This window comes from Bos javanicus, chromosome 7, assembly GCF_032452875.1.
Source record: "Bos javanicus breed banteng chromosome 7, ARS-OSU_banteng_1.0, whole genome shotgun sequence".
Classification (NCBI taxonomy): Eukaryota; Metazoa; Chordata; class Mammalia; order Artiodactyla; family Bovidae; genus Bos; species Bos javanicus.
In genome coordinates, this window is record NC_083874.1 from 25,037,000 (window position 1) to 25,046,116 (window position 9,117).

Genomic DNA, 9,117 nt, shown 5'->3' on the forward strand with positions numbered 1-9,117 from the left:
AACATCCTATGTGAAAATACTACCACCCACCATCATTTTTTTTTTCCTTTTGCTAACCACGGCACAGTTTTTCAAAGAATTTTTGGCATCTCCAGATGATAAATTATGTGAATTATTGTTGGATCAAAATTCCTTTGAAATAACTGCAGGTGTTCAAGATCCTGTCAGAGCAAATGTATTTTAAGTACCCTGAAGACTCTGACACTCAGCCATTTCTCAGGCCTCTTTGAGGTAGAGCTCCTGTTGGGAGTGGTTTTGTTTAAAATTGGAGACATATGGAGAGCTACACAGTGAAGACAGGAGGAAGCCTATCCAATTGGCACAGAATTAGAATCTGACTCCTGATTAAAGTCCTATTTGAGGATCTTTTCTTCTGGTATGTGTTCTCCTCTTTAGTTCTTCTTAATCCATAGTAAAATGCTACAAGAGGGTATCTCATTGCTAGTCGGGAATGATAGCTTCTTAGCAACATAATTTGGTTGAACATAACGATATTAATTATAATGTGTTCTGCACTGGACAAATCATCTGTATTCATACGACATTTTCTTTGAGGTTCTTCTATAGAAAAATGAGCTTAAAGGTTCTGCTTTCTAATTTAAGAAATAAAACCTAGCAGATGTTTCTGCTTTTTGAAAGAAAATATGGGTGAAAGAATGAATGCTATCTTGTATTCTAAGGAAAAGGGAAGGTAACTATACACACACACACACACATATAAAATAAACTGCAAGAAATGTTATAAGCATATTACATCTTATTAAATTCTTATATAATAGAAGATAATTATTATTGTTCATGTTTATTTATAAGAAAATCGAGGGTCAAAAAGTCAGTTGTTCAATGTCATACAAATAACAAGTGACAAGAGAATTTTCCAGCTTTGTTCATTCACACTCACAGCCATTCTCTTTCTATTTTACTCATATTTCCACAGGATCAACTTTAGGCTTTACAGTTTACAGTTTACTATCTCAACTGTATTTAGGTTAAACTGTAATTGCTAGGATTCAACTATTCTTGACCAGCAAATATGTTAATTCCATATAAATCCAAAGCAATTTTTGTTTTCTATGTCATTTCCAGATTTCTTCATTGTTTTTCTTATTCTTTTCATTTATTCTGTCATACTTCTAACTTTTTAAGTTTTAATATGTAGTTCATTATTTTTTCTGTTCTTTTTCTATTATATACAGGATTTATAAATTACAAGAACTTTGGCAATATTCCATTAATTGTGATAGAAGATTTCCATTATCACTTAGGTCCAAATATTAGTTCCAAATATTTTCTGTTTTTGATTCCTCAATTTATAAGTTATTCATTAATCAAATGTATTTAGGTAAATTTGTGGATTTCTAAAATTGTGCTGTGGTCAAATGTGGCCTTTGCAATACCACTTTCTTAATATCTTAAGATTTGCTTTATGAACCTAACCAACAGTTGATTTTTGTAAACATTCCATGTGTATTTAAGAAGAATGTACACATTCAAATTATTAGATGCAGGGTCCCACTGTTGATTATATTGCTAAAATTGTCCACAACCATACTGATTTTGTCTGCTTGATACTTGAAATACTGAGAGCCAAGTGTATTATTAAAATATCCCATTCTGATGAGAGAAAGAGAGCAACTGAGGTTTAAGAAATCGATTCACATGCAACTGTGGGGACAGTAAGTCCAAAATCTGTAGGGCAGGAGAGAAATTAAAGAGTTGATGTTGTGTCTTTGAGCCCAAATTTCACAGGGAAATAGGCTGGAAACCCACTTAAAGTTTCTATATTGTAGTCTTGAGAATTGCTTTTCTTCCAGAAACTTCAGGTTTGCTCTTAAACCCTTCAACTGATTGAAGAGGTGCAGAGTAATCATTTATTTACACAATTCAAATATAATTATTCTACATTGTATATGAGATAATTTCAATGTTAGGAGTTCTTGTGTGAATGTTCTGCTTTGCCTTATTCTATTCTATTTTTAGTTACTCTTCTTTTTGTGCTTTGTAATTGTGGATTGTGAGCTCCACAATTCAAATGTTCAAATGTCTAGGTTTTTCATTTGGAAATCATGATAGGTCTGAGTTAAAGAGTTTTCTTTCTTCTGTGAGGTGCCCTTAGGCACTACCTTATTACTCTGGGATAACGGATTAAATTTCTTGATTTGTAGTTTCATTTAACTACTAAATAGAAATATCTCGAACCCAAGATCTACATGACAGCATTATCTATCTTTTAAAAGTAACACAAGAAAATTTTTATTATCTTCTACCCAGAGTCCAGGCTGAGATACAAGGTTGTTTTCACTGTCTCCCTTTGCTACCATGGATGTTTTTCCCTAGTCTTCCTTTTCACAGTGTGGCCTTCCAGTGGTCTTGACTTACATAGGAGTATAAATTCAAACTTCTCACTTTACATAACTCAAGGCAATATCTCCTATGACTAATAGAACCCAGGAATCTCAGCAGGATCAGCTACATAATTTGTGAAGCGCTTCATAAAGTGAAAATACGGGGATTCTTATTCCAAAAGTAGAATAAAAGGTACCATTAAATTACTAAAATATAAAATATTTCCCTTTCTTTCAGAATCTCTCTTTTGTCAGATCATTGTGATTTTTGTTTGCTATTTAGTATCACACATTTGCTATTCATTTGCTATTTAGTATCAAGAATGGGAATACTCACTGGGTGAATGCAGATGCTCACAGTCATCTCAGAGTCTGCCCTATGGTTTGGCACATACAGCCTACATACTGCTGGGTTTCTCCTCCTGCCAGCCAGGGTTGGGAGAGTCAGTGCCCACTTCCCACCTTATACCTCATCAACCCATAAGAGATGAGCAACATCTGTGGGAATGCAACCTCTGTGCTAGAACACACAAGGATCAAGGATGGGTGAGTGGTTCACTCCTACTGAGTCATTCATTGAAACCCCACTGCCAGTTCAGGCTATCGACAGCCATGACCATGTCCCTCAAGTCACAGTCTTCTCTCATGTCCACATGCAGGCCCCCACTGTGCACAGAAGGCAACGATGGTTGCTGAAGTGGATAGGAAAGGGAGGCTGTATGAGGCCTTGCAGTGGGTTGCAGCAGGCAATCACTGAGTGAGGGTTGAAAGGGGGATGCCAAGTGAGGTCAGGGTCCTAGAAGTGGGGGACTGGGCAGCAGAGAACCTGTCCAGATGTTCAGGCAGGTGGTGAGAGGCAGGACAATGCTTGAGTTAAGACTCTGGGGCCCTGCTACTTGTTCTATTGTCCCATCAAACTTCACTTATAAACCACAAATTCCAAGATAAAATTACTAAGAATTTCAAGAGGGCAACTACAGAGCATTAAACTCCAAGGAACTTCTGAGCATAACAGCACTGACTGTACACGCCGCCCTGACTCGCAGCTACTAAGACTGGCAAAAGCCTTCAGAACAGCTAAAGTAGTAGTCACTGGAGCCCAGAAAAATGTATGGTGAGAGATACTTGACAGAAGCTGAGGACTTTAGGATAGAGACACAGCCAAAATAGAATGGGGACATAGGCATGTATGCAGGGAGGTTCCAAGGAAATAAATACCTTGATCTCACTTTCTTCTTCTCACTCTGATTGTCTATTTATATCTTTCATTAGACAAACCCAGGATCTCAAGGATATAGTATATAAAGGTCAACATTTTGAGGCATAGGACATGATAGAGAATGAACAGTGCTTCCAGGAAAGCACAGTTGCCAGTTTTGTACTAATGAGCTTTCTTATACTGTGGGTGTTTCTCTCTCTCTCTTTCCCCTCTCCCTCACTCTCTCTTCCCCCTCCTCGCCCCCTACCCATTGCCAGCTGGTGAGTGTGTGTGTGTGTATGTTTAGGAGTATGCAGTTCCTGGGAAAATGAATGGATTTGCTAAACTCGAGATTTTGCCATAGTCCCTCATGGTAACAATCAGTGAGGTTGATTAGCAACTGCTGTGTTTAAATGGGGCTTAAACTCTTGTTGCCGCAGCCTTCAAATTGCTCATTATTTATGTTAGCAGCCTGGCCTGATAGATTTAGGGTTACTGTTAGGGAATTTATTCAGAAAGTCTTATTATAACTCAGAAGGAAAGAGAGGAGCTTGACAAAGAGGAAAAGTTAAGTTCAAGACTAATTTTGAAGGTAAAATTACAAGACAGCAACCAATTAAATTTGGAAGGTGAGTAAAAGGACAGGATTAGCATAAATTCTAGATTTATGGCATATGTACTAGTATATATTGTGGGTCTAGAATACCATAACAAGAACTAATTTGGAGAAATATATTTCAGATACATGGAATGTGAGGTTTTTGTGTGCCATCGTTTCTTGTCATCTGACCTCTGTTTTTGAAGTTACTGGTTTTGTAGGGATTCATTCCACAAATCATTCCACTTAAAAGACTTTTTAGCTAAACACAGATGCTCTTTTCCCCAAAATTTCAAGAACCAAGTAAAAATTTTCCCTTTCCCTTTATTTCCATGTTCATGTAAATAGTCATTTATAGTTTTCATCTGGATAGAAATGATGCCTCTCTACCCCTAGAAAAGTAAACATTATATTAAGATAAACATATATTAACCATGAACATGAAATGCTTAACTAATAATGAAATGCAAACTTAAACAGTTCTTAATAAAAGTATGTAATAAAAACATAATTCAAAATGCCATTGGACTAGCCTGTCAACAGTCACAAAGCACATATATTTCAAAATTTAGACACTTAAGATATTATTTTTTATGTATACACAGCCAATTCTTCTCAGTAATGAATAAAAATTCAAGATAAACACTAACTGAAGCATAAAACATTTGGAATTGATTTGAATTTTTTTGCCCCGCTCTTATAGGAGGCTCTCACAATTCTCTATAGAAATTCTGATCCATGAGCTATGTAAATTAGTCCTTCAACTGAGGTTTACAGTAGAGGAATATACTCTGGAGACTGGGTTGTCCTCAAGGATAGAAATTCTATTCCAGACTATTTACTGAAAAAGCATATAAATTTTTTATTAATATGTATATTTTCCCCAGAGAAAATATAATACTTCTTTCATTCATGCTTATCAATTCCCTGTAGACAATAAAGAGACTGCTCTATCTGTATTTGAGAAAGCTGAGTTTAAAAGAGTTGATTGTGGACTTCCTTGATGTTTCAGTGATAAACAGTCTGGGAAGATCTCACATGCTGTGGAGCAACTAAGCCCACGCACCACAACTGCTGAGCCTGTGCTCTAGAGCCGGGAAGTCCACATGCCACAGTTACTGAAGCCTACACACCCCAGAGCCTGTGCTCTGCAACAAGAGAAGCCACGGCAATGAAAAGCCCAGGCACTACAACTAGGGAGCAGCCTCCACTCACCGCAACTAGAGAAAGCCCACATGCAGCAATGAAGGCCCAGTGCAGCCAGGAATAAATAAATTAAAATAACATAAAAGAGTTGATTCTATTGGTACACTTTTTATATATTCTGGAAAAATTTTTATTTATAAATATCCAGGAATACTCTTATGTGGAATTATATATCTGATAAAAATTAAAGTTTAATGGAAGCCCCTATACATAAAAAAAAAAATCTACTACCTTCAATATCTAGAAAACATCAATAATTGTTCACTACGAATTTTTCCCTTTTATTTTCTTTATAGGATCTTTAGAAGAGCTGAAGTTCTTTAATTTTGTTGATGAACAATTTATCAATATTATTCTTGTGTGGTTTATGTTTTAGTTTCACTTTAAGAAAACTTTGCATAACCCTAGCCATGAATATTTTCCTATGTTTTCCTTTTTAAAGTTCTATAGCTTTTACATTGGAGAAGGCAATGGCACCCCACTCCAGTACTCTTGCTTGGAAAATCCCATGGACTCAGGAGCCTGGGAGGCTGCAGTCCATGGGGTCGCTAAGAGTCGGACATGACTGAGTGACTTCACTTTCACTTTTCACTTTCCTGCATTGGAGAAGAAAATGGCAACCCACTCCAGTGTTCTTGCCTGGAGAATCCCAGGCACGGCAGAGCCTGGTAGGCTGCCGTCTATGGGGTCGCACAGAGTCAGACACGACTGAAGCGACTTAGCAGCAGCAGCAGCTTTTACATTGTTCTAGTTGTCTATTACTGCATAACAAAACATACCACAATTTAGTGGCTTTGAACAACAATATTCATTTAGCTCATGAAACTACAATATGAGCCAAGCCTGGTGAGAAGCACTTATATCTGCTCTCCTCAGTGTCAGCTGGGGCAGCTTGAAGGCCAGGAGTGAAAATCATCTGAAGGCTTGTTCATTCACATACCTGGTGGTTTATATTATCTGTCAGTTGGGATCATAGCTGAGGTTATTGACCAGAACAGCTACATGTGGACTTCCTCACAATATGGTAGCTGAGTTCAAACAACATCATGAACAACATCAAGAACAACAACATCCAGAAAGATGTCACACTTCTTATGACCTTGACTCCAAAGTCAGGTAGTCACCTACATTCTCTTCTTAAAGTTGCTAAGGCTAGTCATATTCAAAGCTGGCCTATATTTAAGAAAACTTAGCATTTTGAAGGGACGTTAACTTCACAGATGTGTTTAAAACCACTACATACTTTTAAGAATAGATCCATTCTAAGTTATTTTTCAGTATGGAATGAAGTAAGGCATTGTTGTTGTTGTTCAGTAGCTAAATCACGTCCAATTCTTTGCCACTCCATGGACTGCAGTACTCCAGGATCCTCTGTCCTCCACTATCTCCTGGAGTTTTCCCAAATTCAAGTTCCATTGAGTTGGTAATGGTATCTGACCATCTCACCCTCTGTCTCCTCCTTCTGCTTCTGTCCTTAATTTTCCCAGCATCAGGGTCTTTTTCAGTGAGTTGGCACCTTGCATCAGGTGGCCAAAGTATTGGAGCTTCACTACAGCATCAGTCCTTCCAAAGAATATTCAGGACTGATTTCCTTTAGGACTGACTGGTTTGATCTCCTTGTTGTCCAAGGGACTCTCAAGAGTCTTCTCCAGCACCAAAATTCAAAAGCATTAAGTTAAGGCTTACAGTTAATTATTCTTCCAAAATGGAAATTCAGTTCATCATTAATTGAGAGGACCTTTCCCCCCCTTTGAATTACATTGGAATCTTATACAAAAATAGAAGCACATATGGGCAGATCCCTTTCTGAAATTACTCATCTATTCTATTGATCTATATGACTATTCTAATCTTCCTCGATAACTTCAGTTTTATAATGTCTTGAAATCAGTCCTCTAATTTTGTCCTTAATTTTCAAAATTGTTTTGGTTAATCTAGTCCTTTTACATTTTCACATAAATGATAGAATCAGATTGTCAGTTTCTAACAAAAATATTCTCCTCGAATTTTGATCTATCAGCAAATTTGGAAAACTTGGCAGTGGCCACAGGACTAAAAAAGGTCAGTTTTCATTCCAATCCCAAAGAAGGGCAAAGCCAAAGACTGTTCAAACTACCATACAACTGTGCTCATTTCACATGCTAGCAAGGTTATGCTCAAGGTCCTTTAAGCTAGGATTCAGCAGTATGTAAACTGACAACTTGCAGATGTACAAGCTGGGTTTAGAAAATGCAGAGGGACCAGAGATCAAATAGCCAACATCCGTTAGATTACAGAGAAAGCAAGGGAATGCCAGAAAAAATATCTACTTCTGCTTCATTGACTATGCTAAAGCCTTTGATTGTGTGGATCACAACAAATTGTGGAAAATTCTTAAGGAGATGGAAATACCAGACCATCTCCTGAGAAACCTGTATGCAGGTCAAGAAGCAACAAGTATAAACAGACATGAAACAATAGACTGGCACAAAATTTGGAAAGGAGTATATCAAAACTGTATATTGTCACCCTGCTTATCTAACTCCTATGCAAAGTACATCATGTGAAATGCTGGGCTAGATGAATCACAAGCTAGAATCAAGATTGCTAGGAGACATAGCAACAACCTTAGATATGCAGATGATACCATTCGAATGGCCAAAAGTGAAGAGGAACTAAAGAGCCTTTTGATGAGGGTGAAAGGGAGTGAAAAAGCTGGCTGGAAACTCAATATTAAAAAAACTAAAATCATGGTATCTAGTCCCATCATTTCAGGGCAAATAGAAGGGGGAAAGTGGAAGCAGTGACAGATTTTATTTTCTTTGGGCTCCAAAATCACTGCAGAAAGTAACTGCAGCCATGAAATTAAATGATGCTTAGTCTTTAGAAGGAAAGCTATGACAAACCTAGACATCATATTAAAAAGCAGAGACATCACTTTGCTGACAAAGGTTTGTATAGTCAAGTAAAGTGAAGTCTGCTCAGTTGCGTCCAACTCTTTGTGACCCCATGGACTGTAGCCTACGAGGCTCCTCCATCCGTGAGATTCTCCAGGCAAGAATACTGGAGTGGGTTTCCATTTCCTTCTCCAGGGGATTTTCCTGAACCAGGGATAGAACCCAGGTCTCCTGCACTGCGGGCAGATGCTTTAACCTCTGACCCACCAGGGAAAGCTATGGTTTTTCCAGTAGTCATGTACAGATGTGAAAGCTTGGACCATAAAGAAGGCTGAGCACTAAAGAATTGATGCTCTCAAATTGTAGTGCTGAAGAAACTCTTGAGAATCTCTTGCAAAGCAAGGAGATCAAACCAGTCCATCCTAAAGGAAATTAAATCTGAATATTCATTGGAAGGACTTCTGCTGAAGCTGAAGCTCCAATACTTTGGCCACCTGATCCAAAGAGCAAACTCATTAGAAAAGAACCTGATGCTGGGAAAGATAGAAGGCAAAAGAGAAGAGGGCAGCAGAGAATGAGATGGTCAGATAGCATCACTGACTCAATGCACATGAATCTGAGCAAACTCCAAGAAAAAATGGAGGACAGAGGAGCCTGTTGTGCTGCAGTCCTTTGGGTGGCAAAGAGTCAGATGAGACTTAGGGACTGAACAGCAACACATGAAATCTATAGATCAATTTAAAGAAAACTAACATTTTATCAACTGAATCTTCCAATTCATGAACACGGTATATTGCTACATGTATTTCAGTTCAGTTCAGTTCAGTCGCTCAGTCATGTCTGACTCTTTGCGACCCCATGAACTGCAGCACGCCAGGCCTCCCTGTCCATCAC